We start from the raw sequence: 6000 nt of genomic DNA, 5'->3' as shown, positions 1-6000 counted from the left end.
AAACAGTATGGTACTGGCATAAAAACAGACATACTGATCAATGGAATAGAATAGAGAATCCAGAAATCAACCCACACACTTACTGCCATCTGATCTTTGACAAAGGCACCAAGCCTATTCACTGGGGAAGGGACTGCCTCTTCAGCAAATGGTGCTGGGATAACTGGATATCCATATGCAGGAGAATGAAACTAGATCCATGCCTCTCACCGTATACTAAAATCAACTCAAAATGGATTAAGGATTTAAATATACACCCTGAAACAATAAAACTTCTTAAAGAAAACATTGGAGAAACACTCCAGGAAATAGGACTGGGCACAGACTTCATGAATACGACCCCAAAAGCAAGGGCAACCAAAGGAAAAATAAACAAATGGGATTATATCAAACTAAAAAGCTTCTGTACAGCAAAAGAAACAATTAAAAGAGTTAAAAGACAACCAACAGAGTGGGAGAAAATATTTGCAAAATATACATCTGACAAAGGATTAATATCCAGAATATATAAGGAACTCAAACAACTTTACAAGAAGAAAACAAGCAACCCAATTAAAAAATGGGCAAAAGAGCTAAGTAGGCATTTCTCTAAGGAAGATATACAAATGGCCAACAGACATATGAAAAAATGCTCAACATCACTCAGCATCCGGGAAATGCAAATCAAAACCACATTGAGACACCATCCAACCCCAGTTAGGATGGCTAAAATCCAAAAGACTCTGAATGATAAATGCTGGCGAGGTTGTGGAGAAAAAGGAACTCTCATACATTGTTGGTGGGACTGCAAAATGGTGCAGCCTCTATGGAAAATGGTATGGAGGTTCCTCAAACAATTGCAGATAGATCTACCATACGACCCAGCTATCCCACTGTTGGGAATATACCCAGAGGAATGGAAATCATCAAATCGAAGGTATACCTGTTCCCCAATGTTCATCGCAGCACTCTTTACAATAGCCAAGAGTTGGAACCAGCCCAAATGTCCATCATCAGATGAGTGGATACGGAAAATGTGGTACATCTACACAATGGAATACTACTCAGCTATAAAAACGAATGAAATACTGCCATTTGCAACAACATGGATGGACCTCGAGAGAATTATATTAAGTGAAACAAGTCAGGCACAGAAAGAGAAATACCACATGTTCTCACTTATTGGTGGGAGCTAAAAATTAATATATAAATTCACACACACACACACACACACACACACACACACACACACACACACACACACACACATAAAACCGGGGGGGGGGGGAAGAAGATATAACAACCACAACTACTTGAAGATGATATGACAAGCAAACAGAAAGGACATTGTTGGGGGGAAGGGGGGGAGGGAGAAGGGAGGGAGGTTTTGGTGATGGGGAGCAATAATCAGCCAAAATGTATATCGACAAAATAAAATTAAAAAAAAAAAAAAAGAAAGTCTTGCAAAAAAATTAAACCATATATGAGAACAATGCTTATTTTATTCTATTAATTATTATGCATTTAGGATCTTGGTATACATCTTAAAACTCCCATCTTGAGAAATAAAGGGCAAATAGAAGGAGGAAAGGAAAGAAGGAAGGAAGGAAGGAAGGAGAGAATGTGGGAAGGTCAAAAGGAGGGAATGAAGGAACATAGGGAACTGAGGATCACAAAGAATGAAGAAACACCTCAGAGATATTCTAGGTGGTCTATTACTATAAATCATCTGACCAAAGCACCTTACAGACCTAGATTGCCATTGTGAAGTTGAAAATCCCATTACTATTTTCAGGAAAAAAATAGCATGGCAAAATGAGAAATGTGCACTCACTGCCAGGTTGCCAAGAACAGCCACAGCATAGATAAATATGGTCCATATCCATCTCAGTTCCCTCCTTTATAAAACCTTTAGAAGGATTGAAAACATTTCAAAAAATGTTTCCAGGATTAAGTACAGTCATATGTGTAAAGCAACAAGGACAGTGCTGATAGGATAAGCACTTTGACTTAAGTATCATCTAATTTTTATTTCATTTTCCAGGGAAAAACAAGATCACAAACTAAAGCAAATAATACTAACAATGCAGAGGATGACTAGGGGAGACCATGACAGCACTTGGTTTGAAAAGGGCTTTAAATCTACAGTTAGAATTCTTTGACAAGGCTATAAGAAAAGTTACCAAGACTGGAGATTTTAGGACAGTGCATAGCATTAATTACATGGAAAGGAATTACCGAGGGAGTCGTTGAGGATGAAGTAATAGAAAAACAAAGAGCAGAGTTAGGGGTACTTAAAACAAAAATGTGGCATGTGTTTTAGGAGAGAATACCAGCCAGAAAATTTAAATACATAACATTTTCTTCTGGGGCCCACAATGACAACTTAGTTCTGAGGCTAGTGATCCTTCACAGACAAGAGGCTGCTCTGCTGAGGAGTCGTCCCAAGGCTCCCTTCTCGTCCTTGTTCCTCAGGCTGTAGATGAAGGGGTTCAGAATAGGGGTGACCACAGTGTACATCGCCAAGGCAATTAAGCTACTCTGGAAAAAATTGGTTATGACAGAAGTTAGGAAGACTCCATGTCCAGTTCCATAAAACAAGGAGACCACGGAGAGGTGAGACTCACAGGTGGAAAACTTTATACTTGCCTGCAGTGGAGCACATCTTCATTAAGGATGAGACAATCTGATAGTAAGAAAAGAGGATCCCTGTGATGGGAAACACACCCAGCAGTGCAGTTGCTACATACATGAAGATGTAATTGATGAGGGTATCAGAGTGGGTCACCTTGAGAAGCTGAGCAAAGTCACAGAAGAAATGTGGACTCTCAGTGCCTGCAGAGAAGGTCAGCCTCTTCATCAGTAGAATGTGAGCCAGGGCGACCCAGAACATGATGAAACAAGCCATCAGAACGAACAGAAAACAGAGGTGGGGGTTCATGATGACTGTGTAGTTCAGGGGGTGGCAGATGGCGATGTGCCAGTCATAGGCCATCACAGTCAGAAGGAAATTATCCAGTCCAGAAAACATCATAATAAAACACGTCTGAGTGAGGCTCCCTATGTAGGAGATGTCTTTGTTCAGTACCTGGATGTTCATCAGCATTTTTGGGACCATGGTAGAGATGAAACAGATGTCAACAAAGGACAGGATGGGGAGGAAGAAGTACATGGGGGTGTGGAGGTGGGAGTCAGAGCTGATGGCCAGGATGATGAGCAGGTTTCTTTGCACCGTGACCAGGTACGTGGTCAGGAACAGTTGAAAGAGAAGAGGCTGAAGTTCAGGATCATTCGAGAGTCTGTAGAAGGAGAATTCTGATAGTTCTGTGTGGTTTTCTGCTTCCCTGTAGCTGGGGTGTCTGCTGGGGAAGGAGGAAAAAGAAACATTCAATGAACAGGCAACTGGCTCCTCAGCTAGTCAGCACTTTACCATGTCACCCTTGGATGAACGTACTTCACCCTCTATGAGTCATTCCATTGATGGTAATTTGGTCAGTCTGATTGATTCCTATTTTCACTTTAAAAGTGTATAATCATTCAGAATTTATTTAATTTAAAGGAAATCTCTCTCTTTTCTTCATCTACTCACTAGTCTTAATTGTCCTGTTTGACTCTACAGACATAAATAAATTTCTTCTTTGATATGACCTTTCCAAAATACTTGAAGACACTTCATGTCTTTTCCTTGATAATTCCCATACTTTCTCTGTTCTACTAGCTCTAAAGTAGTAGAAAGAAAAGGATTTTCAAATCAGACAACATTTGTTCTGTGACCTGTTCCTTCCTAGGGATGGGAAATTTAACTCTCAGGGTCTTATTTTTTTCTTTCTAAATGTGTAAGCTTTTGTGAGATTCAGCAATGCCTTTGTGCACACTTGGAGTCTCAGCAAATGAAAGCTGTCATTATTACTGTTTTTAAATTTAAACTTTTATGATAATTACTTTGGATATATAACTCTTCCAAGGTACAGTCTAGGGCTATGATTTAGAAAACAGTTTCTTGGGTCAGACTTCCCAGAATAGAATTTTGATCCAACACCTTCTGCTGCGTGACCATGTGAAAATTATTTAAACTCTATTAGTAGAGAAGTCAAATGAGCTGAGCCATGTGATTTTTCTACTGTGGTTCCTGTGACATATAATGGACATATCATAAATTGTGTTCTTAACACAATGAAATTTTTGTTCATATCTCAATAGATATGTCTTGCATGGCTATTATTTATTGATATCCCTTATAAATGGGGCAGCCATCAAGGGTGGAATTCTGATCATTATAAATACAACAGATCTGTTAACTCCTTGGAGTGCCATATAGCACTGCAAATTTAAAAAGATCCCTATGGCTCCTTCTTTCTCAGAATGCCTGCTGGGTGAATCCTTCCAAGAAGAGAAAAAAGCATGTGGACTTCATGCATGAGAAGAAGAAACAAAAATACCCCACAATTAAAAACAACAGGTATGTGAGAGTGTGTGCTCTTGGATTCATAGTGTCAAGTGGAAATGTATTGTCCTAAAATCAATAAATAGCTAATGATCAAAATAGTTGTGATGGATTTGTTTTTTTTTTTTTTTATTTTTTTTATTTTTTATTTTTTATTTTTTATTTATTTATTTTTTTTTTATTTTAAATTTTATTTTGTCGATATACATTGTAGCTGATTAATGCTCCCCATCACCAAAACCTCCCTCCCTTCTCCCTCCCCCCCTCCCCCCCAACCATGTCCTTTCTGTTTGTTTGTTGTATCAACTTCAAATAATTGTGGTTGTTATATCTTCTTCCCCCCCCCCCCGGTTTGTGTGTGTATGTGTGTATGTGTGTGTGTGAATTTATATATTAATTTTTAGCTCCCACCAATAAGTGAGAACATGTGGTATTTCTCTTTCTGTGCCTGACTTGTTTCACTTAATATAATTCTCTCGAGGTCCATCCATGTTGTTGCAAATGGCAGTATTTCATTCGTTTTTACAGCTGAGTAGTATTCCATTGTGTAGATGTACCACATTTTCCGTATCCACTCATCTGATGATGGGCATTTGGGCTGGTTCCAACTCTTGGCTATTGTAAAGAGTGCTGCGATGAACATTGGGGAACAGGTATACCTTCGACTTGATGATTTCCATTCCTCTGGGTATATTCCCAACAGTGGGATGGCTGGGTCGTATGGTAGATCTATCTGCAATTGTTTAAGGAACCTCCATACCATTTTCCATAGAGGCTGCACCATTTTGCAGTCCCACCAACAATGTATGAGAGTTCCTTTTTCTCCGCAGCCTCGCCAGCATTTATCGTTCATAGTCTTTTGGATTTTAGCCATCCTAACTGGGGTTAGATGGTATCTCAATGTGGTTTTGATTTGCATTTCCCGGATGCTGAGTGATGTTGAGCATTTTTTCATATGTCTGTTGGCCATTTGGATATCTTCCTTAGAGAAATGCCTACTTAGCTCTTTTGCCCATTTTTTAATTGGGTTGCTTGTTTTCTTCTTGTAAAGTTGTTTGAGTTCCTTATATATTCTGGATATTAATCCTTTGTCAGATGTATATTTTGCAAATATTTTCTCCCACTCTGTTGGTTGTCTTTTAACTCTTTTAATTGTTTCTTTTGCTGTGCAGAAGCTTTTTAGTTTGATATAATCCCATTTGTTTATTTTTCCTTTGGTTACCCGTGCTTTTGGGGTCGTATTCATGAAGTCTGTGCCCAGTCCTATTTCCTGAAGTGTTTCCCCTATGTTTTCTTTAAGAAGTTTTATTGTCTCAGGGTGTATATTTAAATCCTTAATCCATTTTGAGTTGATTTTAGTATACGGTGAGAGGTATGGATCTAGTTTCATTCTCCTGCATATCGATATCCAGTTATCCCAGCACCACTTGCTGAAGAGGCAGTCCCTTCCCCAGTGAATAGGCTTGGTGCCTTTGTCAAAGATCAGATGGCAGTAAGTGTGTGGGTTGATTTCTGGATTCTCTATTCTATTCCATTGGTCAGTGTGTCTGTTTTTATGCCAGTACCATACTGTTTTG

General features: G+C 39.0%; 1 pseudogene; it reads right to left on the bottom strand.

Annotated features, from left to right (window-relative positions):
• Positions 1-2388: 2388 nt before the first annotated feature.
• LOC134387567 (olfactory receptor 7D4-like) lies at positions 2389-3452 on the bottom strand (annotated as a pseudogene).
• Positions 3453-6000: the final 2548 nt, after the last annotated feature.

The sequence above is a fragment of the Cynocephalus volans genome, chromosome 10 (genome assembly GCF_027409185.1).
Source record: "Cynocephalus volans isolate mCynVol1 chromosome 10, mCynVol1.pri, whole genome shotgun sequence".
NCBI lineage: Eukaryota > Metazoa > Chordata > Mammalia > Dermoptera > Cynocephalidae > Cynocephalus > Cynocephalus volans.
This window is presented reverse-complemented; position numbering and strand designations above follow the sequence as displayed.